A 21,024-nucleotide genomic window follows, 5' to 3' on the forward strand; every position below is an offset into this window, starting at 1 on the left:
TTCAGCGCTGCATTCATATCCCTAGCAATGAGATGTTGGATTAATGAGATGTATTCATGCCCTTAAGAGTGGTTATGTTATATTAAGCACTGCACATATGTAATCAGCTAATAGCAGATACATCCGTCAAAATGGATTTGTAAAGCACTTAGACCAAGAGGCTTAGGAGCCTCTTCACTAAAGGTGGATAACAGTTCATTTAAATTTCCGAGAGAAGGAGTGTGCCATGAGGAATGAGAGGCAGAGAGAAGCTCTTCTGTTTTCAGGAATGTCAGATCAGACAGATTCCTTCCTTGTTTTAGCATCGTACACATCACCAAATCACAAAAAGAATGTAAAAATATGTGGTCACTTAATATTACATATATGTGCACTTTTCCTTCTCTCTTTAAAATTACAGGATCAGTATTGATCTTTATTGCCAGGTACAAAGACACACTATCTTTCTTTAAAATAAAGAAAAGACATTCCACTGAGCAGCACATAATCTGATACAATTAGATTTCTGTTGTGGACTAGTTTCTGAATAGCAAGAAAGAGGCTGACACCAGACTTGGGTTCAAATTAGCCATGACTTTGTTGGTTAATTGGAATCATTAACTGCATCACCTAGAATCAGGGTGGGGTTCCGCTTGATTCTCTTTATCCAACTACTGATCTAAAGCCATCACATTCCTAACCCTCCACGATAAAGATGGGCCTTGTCCTGTGAGTTCCTGCCTGCCAAGCAATGAGGCCAGCAACAGTGGCCAAGTCTTGCAATAACCATAAAGTCCTGGCAACCATGAGATCTCACAATGGCCAGGAGCCACTGTGAGATGTTCATCCTAAAGTCTCACAATAGCCAGGAACTGTCCTCAGCCACTGCAAAATCAGCTTGATAGTCAGTCAGTGCTTTCTTTCCAGGTCCTATAGTCCTCGGCTGTCAGGCAGGCTTTGCTGGCAGTGGTGGGGATCCTTCCTCAAACTTCATAAGAAATATTAATTTTGCCAGTTGTTAATCTAACTGATGGCAAACCATATAGCTCTAGCCCTGGGTCTGCCATGAAAATGGCTGTCAGTTTATTACCATGGTGATGACATATTTCCATAGAAATTAGGAGAATGCAGTAATTTCAGCCAACTCCTGGGGAGCGTCAGAGGGATTCCGGGCTTCTCAAAGCTGAAGTTGGATCTGTACAAGGTACCCTGATTCAAACCTCCCCCTCCCAAAGTGCTTTATGGTGGCTCAGGAAATTGGACACCCCCAAAATTCTACATACAAGTATCTGCTAAACATTAAACTGATGTCTCTCAACTTAAAATATCCAGAAAATGCCAAGGGGTGCATAGAAGTTACAACAAAGGTGGGAAAGGGTAGGAGGTAGGACTTCCATTGTGACTGACAGGTCAAGCCTGTAACCAGAATGTATGATTTCAGCTCAACTCTCCAACACCTATAAAAATGTTTGAGCCACAAGTATTAAAGGAAAAGAGGTAGAATCTTTGCAACTTCTTGTAAAGAAGCTGGTAAAATGTGGTCTTGACTATGCTACCACTCAGTGGATTTGTAACTGGCTGACTGACCGAACCCAAAGGGTGCTCATCAATGGTTCCTCTTCATCCTGGAGAAGAGTGACTTGTGGGGTGCCACAGGGTTCTGTCTTATTCAACATCTTTATCAATGACTTGGATGATGGACTCAAGGGCATCCTGATCAAATTTGCAGATGACACCAAACTGGGAGGGGTGGCTAACACCCCAGAGGACAGGATCACACTTCAAAACGACCTTGACAGATTAGAGAACTGGGCCAAAACAAACAAGATGAATTTTAACAGGGAGAAATGTAAAGTATTGCACTTGGGCAAAAAAAATGAGAGGCACAAATACAAGATGGGTGACACCTGGCTTGAGAGCAGTACATGTGAAAAGGATCTAGGAGTCTTGGTTGACCACAAACTTGACATGAGCCAACAGTGTGACGCGGCAGCTAAAAAAGCCAATGCAATTCTGGGCTGCATCAATAGGAGTATAGCATCTAGATCAAGGGAAGTAATAGTGCCACTGTATTCTGCTCTGGTCAGACCTCACCTGGAGTACTGTGTCCAGTTCTGGGCACCACAGTTCAAGAAGGACACTGACAAACTGGAACATGTCCAGAGGAGGGCAACCAAAATGGTCAAAGGCCTGGAAACGATGCCTTATGACGAACGGCTAAGGGAGCTGGGCATGTTTAGCCTGGAGAAGAGGAGGTTAAGGGGTGATATGATAGCCATGTTCAAATATATAAAAGGATGTCACATAGAGGAGGGAGAAAGGTTGTTTTCTGCTGCTCCAGAGAAGCGGACACGGAGCAATGGTTCCAAACTACAAGAAAGAAGATTCCACCTAAACATTAGGAAGAACTTCCTGACAGTAAGAGCTGTCTCGATGGCCCTTGTGGTCTCTTCCAACTCTATGATTCTATGATTCTATTCTATGATTCTATGAACCCAAAAGCAAATGCCTCTTATTTTTTTGCTTGTTCCTTTCTTTCTTTTTGCAGCGAAGAGAACCATCTGCCTTTTATCTCCTTTTGTAAAAATAATAACAGCATCCCGTTGTCGAGAATTTTGTCTGACATGTTGCAGCTCTCAGGGGGCAAACTCATCATACTTCTGGACGAGAATGCTACAGGGATACTTCTTTGTCATAAAATGATAATGTGTTTCTATAGCAAAATGCTGTAGCTGAGAGGTAATGTACATGCTTTGCATTCAAAAGGTTCCAGGTTCAATCCCTAGCATCTGCAGGTAGGGTTTGGAGATACTCCTGTCTGAAACGGTGGCAAGCCACTGCCAATCAATATCAACAGAACTGGGCTGGATGGATTTATGATCTGACTCAGTACTGGGCAGCTTCCTATGTTACAGAATTGGTATTACTGGTTTATTTTTACATCTTGTTGTTGTTGTTTAGTCGTTTAGTCGTGTCCGACTCTTCATGACCCCATGGACCAAAGCACGCCAGGCACTCCTGTCTTTCACTGCCTCCCGCAGTTTGGTCAAACTCATGCTGGTAGCTTCGAGAACACTGTGCAACCACCTCGTCCTCTGTTGTCCCCTTCTCCTTGTGCCCTCCATCTTTCCCAACATCAGGGTCTTTTCCAGGACCAGGAACCGGCAAGCCACTCCAGTATCCCTGCAAAGAAAACTCCATGGACAAAGACAACAGGCATTTTTACATCTTACTTTCTCTTATTATCAAATGTGTGATCTTGAGAAAAACTGTAATTGCTCTCTTAGGCCACTTGAGTGGTTTCACAAATAAAGTTATGACATGGTCAGAGAACTTGTGTTTTTGAGTCTTCAACCTAAATTGGAGAAATTTTGTGGACTTCTTTCCAGTAGGAAAAGAAGAGAGCAGAGAACCGCTTGGCATCTTTCACTGTAATAAAGAGGAATGTAGGACACCAGCTCTCTGGCTCTTGAGATCTGTCAGGAAAGAGTAAGGTTGGGCTTAAAAACTGCAATGTTTCTGTAGTAGCATTTCTTGATTAAAAGAGGAAAATGTGATAATTATGTATGTAGTCGTCCCCCCCAAGGTCACCTACTTTTCCCCACTTTGTAATATAAGATAGCAGAGTGTGCATCATGAAGTTAATTGCCTTAGTGATCAGGCTCGGTTAGCACAGTTGCTGCAGAGCACCCATTAAACCCCCCACTTATTTAGGCCACAAGAAGCACATGGAAATCTCAGTGCACCCTAACGGGGAGTTTATTTTTTCCATCTTCCTTACATCTTTCTCCCTTGCTCCTGGATCACCTCACAAGCTGCTTTTGAAACTAAGGGGAGCTCCAAAAAGCAGATGGAGAGAAGGCAAAGAGGTGGGGAGATGATAAATAAGAAATTTAAATTTCGAGTACAATTTGAGAGAAAGAAATTGAAGCAATGGGGGGCAGAAGAGGGGCACAGATAGGAGGGTAATAGCTGGAACAGTCCTTTAAAACACAGGGCTTTGTTCACTAGCAAGATCTGCAAAATAAAAGGGGTAGGGCTGGAGTGGCCAACTCCCAAGAGACTGCGATCTACTCACAGAGTTAAAAACTGGCAGTGATCTAGCCCCTTTTGGGGGGTTCAGGTCAAAGTTGTTGAGTTTTTTCAAGGAGGAGGTAAAAAGTTGAGCTTTTTTTAGGGGAGCCACAGCTGTTCAGCTTCTTTGGGGGGAGCCAATGATCTACCAGTGATCAACCGCAGACTGTTCAGCTTCTTTGGGGGGAGCCAATGATCTACCAGTGATCAACCGCAGACGTCCAGTGATGCACCGGTAGATCACGATCTACCTGTTGGACATGCCTGGGGTAGGGAATAGCTTGTGGTGATATTGGATAGTGGCATCTGTGGCTGTGATCTCATTCAGGTAGGGACAGATAAGTTGGTCACGTTTAGCCATGTTCTGCTAACATGCCATTTGGATTACTGCTGGGCATTGCATGTGGGTCTGCCACTGAAGACTGGTCAGAAACGGATGCTGGTTTAGGAACACAGGAAGTTGTCTTATTCCTAGTCAGACCCATAGTCCATCTAGATCAGTATTGCCTATGGCAACTGGCAGCAGCTCTCCATGGTTTCAGACAGGGGTGACTCCCAACCCTACATTAAGATGCAAGAGATTTAACTCAGGACCTTCTGCATGGAAAGCAATTGCTCTGCCATTGAGCTATGACTCCCCCCAAAAACAACACAGCAGCTAGGCTACTGAATGGTACCAGGCATATGGAACACATTGTACCTGGTTGTTGTTTTTTGTTTTGTTCTTTTAACTGCAATCTATTAGCTATGGTGGAGCAATTCCATGCAGAACACATGGAAAGCTAATTCTATCAAATTCTCAGTTTCCAACATAATATGCGAACCAAAGCACAGGTACCCTTTAACGTTCATGCTTATCTAAATTTTGTGATGGTGTTTCCCAACTAATGTTTTGTTTTGTTAAAATGCTTATATTAAGAGCGAGTGTAATATAAATTGGTATATTGGTGAAAATAACATGCAAAAATGCATTAGAGAAAATTGCTTGCAGAAATGTGTACATTAGTCAAAACTGCATATATATAAGTTTTTTATTATTTCAAAAAATAAAAATGTATTTTAAGGTACAGTATTGTTTTTATTTTGAATTACCACAACATTTTCAGTGTTTATGGCCTCCAAAAGTCTTAATCTGGTTTTGGGCCCACAAGACTGAGCCTGATGCTTTGTTTTCGCTGCACTGTTCTTCATCATAGAGAAATGGCATGCTAGTCTATTTAGAAGATTCAGCATAAGGTAGAAATTTTTTCAGTGCCTCTGCTGTTTGAATATACCTTTTTAAACAGCATCAGTAATGCCTAACATTTTTAGAGTCACTGTGCTATCTCATTGTCAAGAGCAGGAGGGGAAAATATTGCAATTTTAAATTGAAATATATGCTGCCAGCAGTAATTCAGTTTATTTTGGCTTCTTATGTTATTACAGCATCCCTGAGTTATCAGAGCTGGCATAGAGACATTCCACATTAATTGCAATTCTTTTTTTCTCTGCCCTTACTACTGGTTTAGATTTACAAGTATTTTAGGAAAAGGCCCTCCTGGAATTGTTTTGTTTTAATGAAGCATTAGAGCTGCACAGTCTGAAATGATTTTTCCAAAAGCACTACAGCATACCAATTACATTTTGAATTGTCCGCTCAGTGTGGAATTTTCTACAATGCACTGAAGTGACCCAAAACAAGGAGAGTGTTTTGTCCAGTCAAACTTTGAAGTCTCCAGTGTCTTCTCTCCTGAGAGTGCATCTATATGGCAAGAGGATTTGGTATGGCACACTAATTTGCATCTTCACCATGGCTCTTTCAAAACTTCTGGAGTGGTATTTTCTGAGGATAAAGGAGAAGTATCCTATATACCAAGTATGGGGAACCTGTGGCACTCCAGATGGTGTAAGACTATCACTCATCCCTGATTATTGGCTATGTTGGCTGGGGCTGATGGGTGCTGTTGTTGAAAAACAGTTTCCCATCCCCACTCGGTAGCCTCCAGCCACTAGTGAACTGAGCATGACTATCTTCTCACAACTGCTCAGAAATATTGAGAAATGGAGGTGGGGTAGATAAATTTGTTCACTGAATGCCCAGAAAATACAAACACTTCATTTTCTGTATAATCAGAGCCATCCCTCAGATAGGGTTAAGGCAGCCAACTAGCACATAGCAAATAGTCATTTGATTCCACACGGCAGCCATAAATTCCAAAAGACATGCTTATCCCTCTCCAGGGGAAAAAAATAATATGGGGGGGAGGGGAGCTATCCACTCTGTTGCATATTGTAACTATCTGATTCAGCCTTAAAACACTGTATTAAAACAAGTACTAACTTTAGACATTGTTGCTCCTGGACTGAAAATCCAGAAGATACTTTTAAAGGAAAAGTGAGGATAAAGACAGGTGTAATATAAGCAGTGCATGAAGAACACCAATTACAGTGGTACCTCAGGTTACATACACTTCAGGTTACATACGCTTCAGGTTACAGACTCCATTAACCCAGAAATAGTACCTCAGGTTAAGAACTTTGCATCAAGATGAGAACAGAAATCGTGCTCCAGTGGTGCGGTGGCAGCAGGAGGCCCCATTCTCTAAAGTGGTGCTTCAGGTTAAGAACAGTTTCAGGTTAAGAACAGACCTCCAGAACGAATTAAGTACTTAGCCCGAGGTACCAATGTATGTAGTTCCCTTAGAGAGTTTACTAACTAAGCAATCTGTAACTTGGAAAATAAATGAATGTATGAATGAATGAATGAATGAATGAATGAATGAATTGCTGTCCTCACCTGACCTTCAAGGCCATCTTCAAAGCTAAAGGGTCAGATAATGGAGCAGCAAATTCAGTGCAAGTCAAAGTGTCCCAGTCTTGCCTTTTCCTGACCACTCACTTGCTCTCTCCATTGCCCATTGCTGCTCCCTCCTCCCTCCTTGAGCTGAGAAAACTGAACAAAGTGCCCTTCGTAACAGAGAAGCAGTGCAACCTTCTTCCCTTCTTAGGCATCTGGCTGTTGGGATACTGCCAGGGAGATAAAGTCCATCATGACTCCACGTCGTCTCCGGACGTCCATCGATCTCCCGTAGACACGCAGTATCAGCAATTAGCGACACGAGCTCCAGAAATAGCTTGCCACATTCCTGGGCTGATGCATGCTCTATCAGCAGAATTCACACAGCGAAAGATGCACGCAGAAGAGCATTATTTACAAGTTTATTCAGTGTTGGTCAGAACAAAGAAAAAACATGACTGCCTGCTTCGGTCTGCTCAGACACAGAGAGTGAAACGAAAGCAAAGAAAACATAAACTTCCTGTGAACAGGAAATATGCAGACTCTGTGACTCACAAAGCCTGCTCCCTTTTAAGGTGGAACGGAAATATCCTAACACTGGCTTTGCTCAGAAGAGTAGGGAGGAACAAGCACCAGAGTGAGGCTGTGCACTCACTCTGCATTCCATGTGCTCCCACCACTCGTTCAGAAGCTGTGTGCAAATGACATTAGCCACAATCCATATCTATTCTGTATATAGTCTGCCATCTCTTAGGAAATACTGCATTTTGATGCATTTTTCTCCAAACCAGATTGGGTCCAAATTGAGGAAAAAGGATGACCTAGCTACTTTTTAAGCTGATAACAAGTGAGTTAGGAGGGGTAAGAACTGCAGGCTTCAATTGACATTCAGCTTGTTGGCTATGCTGCTCTGACCAGTTTTGAATGTGGTCTCAGACACTGTGAAACCTCTTCTTATATGTGTCTTCATCTAGATGGAGATGTAGGGACTGGTGAAACAAGATATTATTGCACCATATGACCTGAGATGTGAACCCCAGGATTTTGAACAAACATACAATGGGTCTGAGGGGATATGCAAATAGCAGATCACATTCTCACTCCTAAAAATATTGCTAATCCTTAAGCGGTTACGGGAAAATGGAGCCCTCTCTGAAAAACACTTGACATGGAATAGCTGCTTCTGCCAAGAGCACATTTTCAAACATGCACCCAGAGACAGTTACAAGCACTGCTTCTGAAATATTCTGAACTATTTAGTTATTCTGAAGATTAGTGGTAAAATAATGCAGTCTTTTTCCCTTTCCTTTTTTTTTTAAAGTGGGGTTGTTTCCATAGAATATACATCTCCTGATGCTTGGGAGAAAGGTCATAAAATTATGGTGATGAAGTGGCCTTTATACTGATTAAATCTCTAATATTGTGCATCATTCATGATTTGCTGCAGAAATATTTTGTTTCACCTTCAACAAACAACGAACAGCATTTGTGCTGAAGACAAATCCTGCCTACTGTCGCCAGGTGCTGGGACAGATGGTCCCTGTGAAGGCAGAATGATGTGAATCTTATGGGTTCCCCCTCCTTTCCCTATTCATATTGAATTGTGAATTGACCCATGTACTGACAGATTTGAATCCATATAGCAGCAAAGAAAGTGAAAGCAATTTAATAACCGGGACACAGGCAAGTTCCCTATGCCTGATTTAAAGCGCAATACGTGATGACAATAGGAGTTTAGAATGCTAGATGGACTCGTCCATCATTTAGTTCATCAAACATATTAATCTAACCAACCTGCCATCTACTACTATATTGAATATTTACCAAGAGAATACTCTTACCCAAATCAAGCATTTCTGGTGCTCATGCAGAAACACCAAAGTACAGCCAGAACATAACGTCACCAAGTACTGTACCATTTGGGGCAATATCATGGAAAGTGTTGCATGTATGAAATGTTCTTTGGCATGGAAGTGAACGGATTCCTGCACATATGTAAGAACCACAGAGATTTAGCTTGCAGAAGTTCTAAGTTTCAGGTAATGCACACCCTTTCAGAATTGCAACATGATGTTTTCACCACTCTATTGCATGCATCTAACTTTGAGTTCTTGGCAATAGTGGTTCCACCGACGGGTTAGTGCTGCTCACCTAACTTCCCAATGAAGAATGACACTGCCAGTTCCTGAGAAGTCCTTTGTCAACACTGGGAGGACCACAACTCAGTGGCAAAGTACCTGCTTTGCACAAAGAAACTCCCTGATTCAATATCACTTTGCGTCAGACAAACCCCAAATCTGTCTGAAGAGGTCCCACTTCACTTCTTGATTTGAAATTCATCAGAATCTTCTGCATGCACCTCTTACAAGTTTTGTGGGCAGGCACCTCCATGCCTCTTTCCTTGCGAGAGCTGTGTGACATTTTCCTGAGACTTATTCCTTTACAGATATACACATTGAGGATGGGGGCGGGGAGGGGAGAAGGCAAGTCCTCAGAGAGATAGTGCTAGTTTTAAAAGCTGTGTCTCAAAAAGCAAACAGGATCTGCTTCGAGGTCTCCATGGATCCTTCTTTCTAGACAGCTGCAAAATGCAGACTGATTTCTCCTTCTGTGACCACCCTGAAACATCTGATTGCTTCTCCAGACCACCCCCAACACCCTCAGGCAGGTATATGGGGAAATGTCCAAGCTCGGTGTTTGTTGAAAAAAGCAGAGTACTCTAATAACATCAACGGACCAGTGCTCAGGAGAAAGCACGCAGGTTGTACAAATGAGAATCCTCTGACAAATGCAATCGAGTTCAGGTTGTAGTGCAAAAGTCCAAAGACTCCTGTTTTCTTCTGTCTCTCATTTCAGAAGTATTGTTTAATTTCAGTCCTCGATGGAATTTCATACCGCATGTATTTGATTACTTCTCTTGTTTATAGTTAACATCTATGACCTTTAGATTTAAAAAAATTAAATGAGAAAATCACAATATATTAAAAAGCATGAAAATGTTTCTAAACATTGTTTCACCACATACAATTCTGCCGTAAAAAGCCAAAGCCTTTCAGCTAGAAAACAAATCTCACATGCTCAACTTACCTTGCAATCCTCTGCCCGTCTACCCAGAAGGAAGACCTATTACGTTCAGTGGTATTTGTGCCCCGGAAAGTACATTTAAGATTTCAGCCACCGCTTTCCAACTTATAATAGAAATCAACTGAATATTGTTTTAGCCCCCACTGGTTCATGGAATATATCAAGGGTGGATCTAGGGGAGCATGACTGGTGTCACACTGGACATGGAGCTTCTGGGGCAGAAGGCAGCACAACTGTGATATCCAGTGGGAAATATGAGATGCTAAGATCCACCATAGTACATATTTGCAGTGCATATTTTGTGCAGAGCAGCGGTTCTCAACTTGTGCGTCCCCAGATGCTGTTGGACTACAACTCCCATCATCCCTGAGCTCTGGCCTTGCTAGCTAGGGGTGATGGAAGTTGTAGTTCAACAACATCTGGGGACCCACAGGTTGAGAAAGGCTGGTGTAGAGGGATAGGGAAATATAATGAGATCATATATTACAATATTCATATAGTGACCACAGTAGTCATTCAGTAATCCTAACTCTCCATCTGCAGAGGGGAGGGCTCAGAGACTCCATGCACAGGAGAGTAGGTGGAATGAAGCTGGAGCAAGCTACTCTTCCGCATCCATCTTGAGGCATGGCTAGCTTCATGGCCTCAGCTCCTCGTTTTGAGGAATTGAGCAGCACAGTCACTCTTATGTGTGCTGGAGGGGGTTAACAGACATCACAAATGGGGAACATTTGCTCCTCCAGATGTTGCTGAATCGCAACTCCCATCAGTCCCAGTAAGCGTGGCCAATGACCAGGGATGATTGTAGTTTTCCCACACCTGACATACACAAACTAATAAGTTTTGAAGTAATTATAAAATAACTCCAAGAGCTCATGGAAGTTTTAATGTGACCTAAGAGCCAAACAAGAAATACAATGGAAATTAGGGGGAAAGATTTAAAGGAACAGTATATCTCAGCAACCATGTGGGGGGCCTCAGATAGGCCTTGCCCATTGCTGTACATCATGCACAGGAGAAACCTCTGTAGCTTGCCCTCTGTACATGGACAGAAACAGGGGTGCCAACTTGAATAAACCATTGGGAGCCCCTGAAAAACTCTGCCCCCTATCCTAGCAATGGAGGTACCTAGTGCTGGTGAAACTGTTTATTCTCCCCTCACCCCACTTTTTATCCCCAAAACAGCTCTGTGAGGTTGACTGTGAAACAGCAACTGATCTATGATAATTTTTTACATGGCAACTGACACCAGCAGTTTGAACATGTGCGCATTCGCTTGAAGGCAGATTATTACAAGTAGTATCCATGAGAATAGTTTCTATAACTCTAGAATGGATTTGCGAGCTAACTACTGTAGTGATGTGATTGATGGCAATACTTAAACTCTCTGAAGTAGAAAAGCAGATTGTCATCCAAGCTTATCCATCCGTGACTTGCAATGTACTACGAGACAGGTAGCCACACAACCAACTGAGTCGATAGTAACAGAAATTGGGTTTCAGTTGAAAAAAAAATGATACAGTACTCTAAAAAGCAATACACAAATGTATATTGGCAAGATCTTTTCTATCTAAAACAAAAGGTATTCTCACCTACCCACACTTTTCACTCCCCCCCTTTACTTTTATATCAAGAATATTACTAATGCCACTGTTGTAGCATATCCTGATCTCCAGTGCAATTTTTCTAGAAAAAGAGGTGCAGGAATTCATAATGAATGTCTCCCTTGTTCTCTTATAGTGGCACTGGTGCCCACCTGAAAGGTGCCAGAAATGAGGTCTTGTGAGTTCTGGCTGAAAACAATCCCTGCTTATCTCTTTTATCACATCCCTCAACACAGGTGTGCAGCAGACTTTCCTAAATCTTGAGCTCAGGACCAAATCAGGCAGATACAAGAGGATCTGGGTGTCTCTTGAGCTGGGTTGAGAGAATTGAAGCAGGTCTGGTTGAGTGACTCAGAGTGATCTCGGCTGTCAGGGGACAGAGCATCAAACAAGAAGTAGAGGTAGACATTGAGGCCAAGGGAGACCTACATGAGTGGCTGTGTCTTCCCAGAGAAGGTAGTTGTTCCTACCCAGTCTGCTTCCCTCCCAGTGCCCCATCCTCTGAAACAGGGAGTTGCCTGCAAATTTCATGCAATGCTGCTCAAAAGTTTAAAATATTATTTTTAAAATTTATTATTACAAATAGACATTCTCATTATTAAAACAAAGTTTAAAAAAACAATCTTTGAAGGTGCTAAGCACTAAAGCCCATGGACTATTTGCCTGTAATTTCTTGGGCTTTATTTTCTCAGGCGGGCTAGTATGCCTTAAAACTTCATCCACTTCTATCAAAAGGGAAGGAGTTACTGCCATTTTTCAAAATTTCACAGTACAGTGGTACCTCGGGTTAAGAACTTAATTCCTTCTGGAGGTCCATTCTTAACCTGAAACTGTTCTTAACCTGAGGTACCACTTTAGCTAATGGGGCCTCCCGCTGCTGCCGTTGCGCGATTTCTGTTCTCCTCCTGAAGCAAAGTTCTTAACCCAAGGTACTATTTCTGGGTTAGCAGAGTCTGTAACCTGAAGCGTCTGTAACCCAAGTACCACTGTAGTGGGGTTGGGGATGAGTGGATCCCTGAACTGTAACAGTAACTGTTGTGAGATTACATAAGGAAGAACTCAGTCAAGTGTTCCCTATTCCCTAAAGGACTAAAGGTCATTCTCATCATGGGTCTCCCCAGCCAGTTTCTCCTTCTCCTTCTCCTTCTCCTTCTCCTGCTTTATAGGGTACTGATTCTGGTTCACCACTGAGCTTTATAATTAGACCTTTGTCTCCCCTTCCTTGAGTTCTTACCACATTCTAGCAGGCTGTGCCCACTTAACTTTGATCATTGTCTTCCTCTAAATCTTTTCCCAGCAATCATTTGCTTTTTCTTAGTCTCCTCTGGTCCACCCACACACTGTAGCATTCTGAGCTGACTGATGCCCAGGCTTCAGACTCCTGCCCTTTATGTGTGTCAGTGGGTCGTCTGGTGTCCACTAGATCAATTCCTAGAATTTTGTATCCCTTCCAGTCCAGCCGTGCCTGGTCAGGGCACAAGAGACAGAGTAGCTAGTGACTCACAGCTGCAGTGTCCTCTCACCCACCAGCCTCCTTGAGCTGGTGGCATGGCGATGATCAGCTGCAAATGCCTCCTCTCTCCTCCTCACCCTGCCTTTGTGGGAAAATCACCGCAACTTTTCTGTAGCCCTTTCTTTCTGTAATTTGCTAGACTTTATCCATTCTACATATCCAACCCCTTCTCCATTGTTTTCTGTTTCATATTTACTCTAGCACCATTTTGTTGACGCTCTTGGGGAAAACAGCAGCTCCACGTTCCTCTGTGAAATTATTACCAGCATCCTGTCCTCTGCTGCTGACTTTTCAAACAGTGGGTAGTTTACCTGACACATTTTTGCACACCAGACATCTGTTTCCAGGACTACAGCAGGCACCAGAGGAAAGCAGCATGCTGGTAAGTTTGAGAAGCACAACAGCTTGATTTGTCAGTTTCCCAAAAGCTCCTACAATATTTAGATGACGGCAGTAAGCTGAAAAGTACAGATGGTTCTTAAAAATAATGCTGAAATTCTGGAAAGAAACAATCCTGTTTTGAGCTTCTGTGTGCATAGAATGTAAGGGACAATTCAAACAACACTTTTCTTTATATTTGAGTATGAATATCTGGATATTCATGGCCACTGGTCCCATCACCTCCTGGCAAATAGAAGGGGAAGAAACGGAGACAGTGAGAGATTTTATTTTCTTGGGTTCCATGATCACTGCAGATGGTGACAGCAGACTCAAAATTATAAGACGCCAGCTTCTTGGGAGAAAAGCAATGACAAACCTAGAAAACATCTTAAAAAGCAGAGACATCACTTTGCCAACAAAGGTCTGTATAGTTAAAGCTATGGTTTTCCCAGTAGTGATGTATGGAAGTGAGAGCTGGACCATAAAGAAGGCTGATCGCCAAATAATTGATGCTTTTGAATTATGGTGCTGGAGGAGACTCTTGAGAGTCCCATGGACTGCAAGAAGATCAAACCTATGCATTCTTAAGGAAGGAGAGATCCTGAAGCTGAGGCTCCAGTACTTTGGCCACCTCATGAGAAAAGACAACTCCCTGGAAAAGACCCTGATGTTGGGAAAGATTGAGAGCACAAGGAGAAGGGGACGACAGAGTATGAGATGGTTGGACAGTGTTCTTGAACATGAGTTTGACCAAACTGCGGGAGGCAGTGGAAGACAGGAGTGCCTGGCGGTCATGGGGTCACGAAGAGTCGGACACGACTAAACGACTAAACAACAACAACAATCTGGATTTTTAAGAATACGTGCACATTGCATCAACTATGAAATGAGCATGTGTATTATTACCACTGCCCTTCCTTAAAATGTATGGTAGTGAGGGCATGGTTTATTCACAATTGCATATAAAATTATTGTATATATGGAAAACTCTAATAAATCATTTGTATGTACTGAACACAACAAAAGCATGACAAACTGAACTAAGGAGCTAACCTTGGGAGTGCTAAACCATAACCCCACAAGAGTCCTCCATAGAAATGTTTCCTTATCCCCATCTATGCTCATATCTTATCTCTCATCTCTTCTTATGGGGCACAAAGAGCATGTGGTGGAATCCTTCTTGGACAGCAGCACTCATGATTCTGGTTGGGTGAGGGGTGTCAGTTGACATTTGAATGCTCTATTCATATAACAGGCGTTCAGCACCTGGAAACCTACTACAGCAACGAGAGAGGCTGAAAGCATGTAAGCGCAGGGTGGCTTTCTATGCCAGTGATCCTGGGACTTCATCGTCTGAGCTATAGTCTTAGGTTCTTAGTGGTCATAAGATGCTCTGAGCATCTATGGGAACAGCAATCCCCAGAGAAGCATCACTGGTTCCCCTAACACCTGCAAGGTACTTTCTTAGCCTTTGAAGAAGGAGAAGGGTGATGGGGAAGTGGTAGCTGGCACTCCCAGAATGACAGGTGCCTGAAGGAGCATAAGTAAAGTAGGGTTCCCCATTTCTACTCTGCTCCTAAGAATTTGAGCAGACATGCTAGCATGATCACAACCTTGAATGGCACACCAATTGCTACTAAACTTGGCTACATCTTTCACTGTGAGTTTCCTGATGCCACTCAGTTCATTTTGTTAAGTGGCTACCACATGGCGCCTGGCTTTCAGAGCCCACCCTTGGACTTCACAGATTAAGAACTCAGCTGGTTTGTTCAGTGCTGAATTAGAGACACATTTTGGAACCTGTTGGTTTGGGTTGTACTGGGAAATCTTAAATTGTTGCTTTGAGATCCAGATGGAGGATGATGTTGGCTTTCTGGAAGCATGCTGTTAATGATTTGCTCACTTCACTGTGGATTTATTTAACTTGAGTACTGATTCCATTGCTTTCCAACTGTTTAAGTGTATTATTGCTTTTTGGCATATTTTCTTGATGCAGTGCAGCTTAGTGTTGTTTTCTGTATGCATGCTTTCTGTATGCAGTGTGGCATACTGTTATTGTCTCCAGGCCTGTTAGCTGGCTGGAAAGAGAAGCATGTGAAAAAGCATCGCCCAGCGAATCAGGAACTGTTGGGTGGTTTCGGCTGACAATGCTTAAAAGGGATGGTGCTGATGGAGTGAGTGGCGCCATGCTGCTATCCATTTCCCATGTGCAATACGCCATATATTGTCAGTGTAGATATTCAAGTGGAGCCACACAAAGGAGAGGACAGGAGAAAGTCCCAGGGAAGAAGTTGCCATCATCTCCACTACTGGCTTTCCTGAATCGGGGTGATCTGGGATGGCTTCCTACTACACATACTATTTGGCAGAAAGGCATGCAGGACCCCTAGGAGCAATTCCTGTGCCCCCAGCCCCCAGCTGTGATTTCACTCATTTAGAGTAGCCAAGCAAGGCTAGCTCATTTCACAGAAAATGTGATGGAGGGGATCACATTTAGGCTTATAAAGTTTCTCCCAGAGCACGTATGGACTTTAATTTTTTTAACAAAATGAAAGCTAAGTGTTCAAGGCTTCTGCTGATGTTGCAAATCTTGCCCCCACAAATGCACCACACAGGGCAATTGCCCCATTTGCCCTTCTATAAATATGTCTCTGGATAGGCATTGTCAGTTCTTTCTGATTGCAATGTTATTATTTCTGCTATATTCCCACACTGGTTGCTCACACCATTGTGGAATCCCTTAGGAAGGTGAGCTTTGACTTCCATGGGCTGAATCACTTCTGATGAAATGGTGACACAATGGGACCCATGTCACAATGGCTGTTCATCCTAGGAAATTGCTGTACTCTTTCAATAAAACTATGCCAATATACTTTTTATTCAAGGAAATGCTGCATAGTTTCATACTGGAAACTAACAGAGACATGTCAATCAATTAAACTTTTCTAATGCAAAATGCCCAGATCAGTCACAGCTCATAAGAATCACTAGATGCTCCTTTATAAATGCAAATTAACATTGAAAAAGAATGACTTGGGAGATCTTGAGATTGATCGCCCTCTCCACGTTCAAAGCAGCACAAATTTGCTGTGTTGAAGGACACTTCAGTTATTAATCAAGGTGTACAAAATAGCTGTCCAATCCATTACTCCCTGGTGGGTGATCTTAGTCTTACATATCAAAAAGGAGAGCTGTCTAAGTACATATTTTCTTTTTTGCTCTTGAACACCGGGATCAGGTGTTGTGGTCATCATACTACAGCCACCGGCAACTGAAGCAATTCATTATCCCATCAGATTTTAGCAGCTGTTTAAAACGTTTGTCTAGAAAATGTGGTTCCATCTGTAATCTTTTAAACATATTTTTTAAAAACCATATCATTATTTTTCTTGGGGAAAATATATACAAGGAAAATCCCCTGGATATTTGACTTCTTCCCAGTGTTAACATAGATGATAGAAAGCATGGTTAACATTTGCCATCCCTGTTCCATCCCCCTGTTGCTGCTCCCTCCAAAAATTGCTAAGCTCTGTGCTATTTTTTTCCAGTGAGAGTAATTTTTGAAACAAATAACCTAGGCAAATGCCAAGTTGAACCAGCATTTCCTTTCAGCTGACACAGATAAAATAATAACACAATGAAGGGCTCTATTGAAGAAAGAAAAAAGAGTGGAAGCAGGAGTGCAGAGCTAATTACATTTATGTAGGAAAGAAGGGTCTGTTTGCATTTGTTATGTGAGATGTGCATGTGGCTTTGGCCAGGTTCTCTGTGCCCAAATTTAATAAAACACATTTCCGGATGCTGACATAGGTGGCTGGAAGAATTTGCAATTATTTGGCTGAGGACCTGCAGCAACCTACCAACGAGCTGGAAAGGTAAATGCTTTGCCCCCCAAAGGAGAATAGATTTGTACAGATTTAAATTCTATTGTACACATATAACAAGTAACTCCTTCAGTGCTGAATTATATTCTGAAAAGAAATAACTTGGGTCAAAAAGGAGGTGTTCTAGAGACGTTTTGTGTGCATGCTGAGAGAGGTTGTGGATCTGTAGAATCCACAGCTTGGTCATTACTCTGACACACTTTCAAAGCAGATGACAAACTATGCCAGGCCTAGAGATGGTGTTGATTATTTCCTTCCTATTGGAACCAATGGGTTGTTGTTATTTTTTAATGGGTGGGGAAAGGGGGGAAATGTGCCTCCAACTTTTGCTCTACCGGCCTGAGCCTGGCAGTGGCACATTAAAAAGGTGCTTTGTCTTCCTTCAGTTCTCCCTACCCCTTTTCAATTGCTCTTTGGGGCAAATGCTAATTTGAGCTAAACAAGCCCTTTCTTCATCAAATAAATTAGGAGTAAAAATTAGGGGTAAAGTAACAACAGAGTAACACCACAGTTTAAGAAGTTGTGGCCTCAAAACATTGTCAATGTTTCGAGGAATATATGGAAAAACACTGCTCTAAAAAGAATATGTTGATATGCATGGATTAAGTATGTAAAGTATAAATGAGAACAATATTTAGAAAGGGTTATAAGAGATGCATTATCGGAGGAATGCAATGACAATATTCAAAGTTGAACCAAAGAAAGTCGAGTAGTGGTGGAGGGAAGTCATGGGGGTATGTAGGGTTTGTGTTTGTAGTATAGGGGTATATGCATTTTTTCTTTTTGTATCAGTATATGTTAGTTTATTTTATTTTCATTTTTTGTATCATTTATTAAGAATAAATAAAAAATTATTTAAAAAGAAGAAGTTGCAGCCATGTGCTCCTTCCTCACTTCTTCCCTTGAGTAGGGATCCCAGCTTACCTTTAAATGATTCATATCCTGCCTTTCAATCAAATGATTTTCAGGCTGCCTATACACTAACCTCTTTGTAGTGCTTGAAATGTAGCTTTTCTCAATCCAGAATCATTTATGTTCATCCTCAACACGATGCTTTCAGTCTAGATTGATTCTAAGGCTGCTGTCCACAGGGACGGGTGTGCCGACTTGTTGGTGTTTGAAAACCCTCTTATTGATAAGGTTATCTACTCCTTTTTCTTCCTGCACATGCCCCAGGTGAATGAAGAAGGAAGTGGTAATTGCAATCTTGGTATATGCCCACCTGCAGTGGTAGAGGTATTAAACAGGGGTGCCCTGTCTCCATTGTTGTTTGATCTCATAACTGAAATTTTGGCGACTGCTATCAGATTGAAGCTACAATCCTATATAAGTTACATGGCAGTTAAACTCATTTAATGCAGGAGGCTTTCTTTCATAATAAGATGCATAGGATTGGTCAAGGATAGGGAAATTTCGATGGAGTGGGGAGGAAATATAGCAAATAAGTAAATGAGGAAACCCAGAGACCTTGAACCTATTCCTGTATTTTTAGGAAATAAATGAAATACATTGAAGTTTAATTTTAAAAATGAAGAGATGCATTTTCATTTTTAGAAGAAAATAGTAAAATTCTTAGATAAACAAGAGTGCATTATATTTCCCATCTAAGATATTCATCTTGTCTGAGATCTGAATTTCTTGAAGTCTTTTCCCCAGTATGTTTTAGTAAAACATTTACATAATCAGCTATCATTAGCATGGAACAGAAGCTAAACAGTTTCTTCAGTTCAAGCTCTCCGAACCCATCACAGAGTTCTATTAAAATAACTCAGAGATATGTGCCAGCATGTTCTCCTAGCATCTAGATTGCACACAGAGTAAATAAAATTGCCATATGCTTCCTTGTCTAAAAAGCATGGACTAGATTTTGGGTGGGCAAATCAACAGGCATCTAATTGGACAGTCTGGAAAATGTGATTTCAGCCCTTCAGATAATGGCAACTGGATTCTGCAGCCTCAGGTGATGGTCTAGATCGGGGATGGGGAATATGTGACCCTTCAGAAGTTGTTAGACTACAGTTCCCACCAGTCCCAGCCAGCTTGACTAATAGTCAGAGATGATGGGAGTTGGAGTTCCAAAACATTTGGAGGGCCACCATTTCCTATCCCCAATCTAGACGATAGCAGATGCTGATCCAGATTGCTCATTGTAGGTCTTTGGTTAGTCCTTCTCTCCCTTGAAGCAAAGCACTGGGTGAGGACTGTAGACAATGCTAAAAGGAGAAACCAAGTTCCCTAACAACAATGATCATAGCTCAGTGGGTTTCAGAACTGAAATTCCTCCTTCAGAAGCAATCTAGAAATAATGTGAAAATATAAAATGTCAGTTATGGAGATATAAATGAAATGCTGTATAATATTGTTTAAAAGATTTGAGACATATAAGGTAAAAATGCACCTATCATTTGGTACCATCATATTAAGCAGAACAATACAAACTTATTACAATACCAAGTCCCATTGATTTCAATGGCTTGAATCAGGAGAATAATAATAATAATAATATAATAATAAATTTTATTTATATCCCGCCCTCCCCAGCCGAAGCCGGGCTCAGGGCGGCTAACAACAATCAAATAATCAAACAATCAAATAAACCAACATTCTAAAAATATTTCATTATAAAATTAATTAAAATCAAGTTAATGGCAACCATTAAACAAAACTCTGTGCAGGTTGCCAGGGGAGGGAGTCAGGCTGCGCCCTGACCAAAGGCCTGGTGGAACAACTCTGTCTTGCAGGCCCTGCGGAAAGATGTCAAGTCCCGCAGGGCCCTAGTCTCTTCTGACAGAGCGTTCCACCAGATTGGAGCCGCAGCCGAGAAGGCCCTGGCTCTAGTTGAGGCCAGCCTAACCTCTCTGAGGCCTGGGACCTTCAGGATGTTTTTATTTGCAGACCGTAGGTTTCTTTGTGGGGCATACCAGGAGAGGCGGTCCCGTAGGTACGAGGGTCCTAGGCCGTATAGGGCTTTAAAGGTTAAAACCAGCACCTTAAACCTGATCCTGTACTCCACCGGGAGCCAGTGCAGCTGATATAGCACCGGATGAATGTGGTCTCGCAGCGAAGACCCCATAAGGAGTCTCGCCGCGGCATTCTGCACCTGCTGGAGTTTCTGGGTCAGTCTCAAGGGCAGCCCCACGTAGAGCGAGTTACAATAATCCAGTCTGGAGGTGACCGTCGCATGGATCACAGTGGCTAGGTCAGGGCGAGAGAGATAAGGGGCCAACTGCTTAGCTTGGCGGAGATGAAAAAATGCCGCCTTTGTTATAGCTGTAATCTGCGCCTCCATAGAGAGGGAGGTATCGAAGATTACACCCAAACTCTTAACGGACGGTGCTGGCACTAACTGCACCCCCGCAAGAGATGGGAGTTGCCCCCTCAATCCCCTATCGTCCCGTCCCAGCCAGAGGACCTCTGTCTTCGAAGGATTTAACTTCAACCGGCTCCCACGTAACCATCCAGCCACAGCCTCCAGGCATCTGGTCAGTATGTCTGGGGCCGAGTCAGGATGGCCATCCATCAACAGATAGAGTTGGGTGTCATCGGCATACTGATGGCAACCCAGCCCAAAACTCCGAACAAGCTGGGCGAGGGGGCGCATAAAGATGTTAAAAAGCATCGGGGAGAGAATCGCACCCTGAGGCACTCCACACACCAAGGAGTGGCGCGATGACAATTCCCCCCCAAGCGCCACCCTCTGTCCCCGACCAGAGAGAAACGAGCGCAGCC

The sequence above is a fragment of the Podarcis raffonei genome, chromosome 9 (assembly GCF_027172205.1).
Source record: "Podarcis raffonei isolate rPodRaf1 chromosome 9, rPodRaf1.pri, whole genome shotgun sequence".
Taxonomy (NCBI): Eukaryota; Metazoa; Chordata; class Lepidosauria; order Squamata; family Lacertidae; genus Podarcis; species Podarcis raffonei.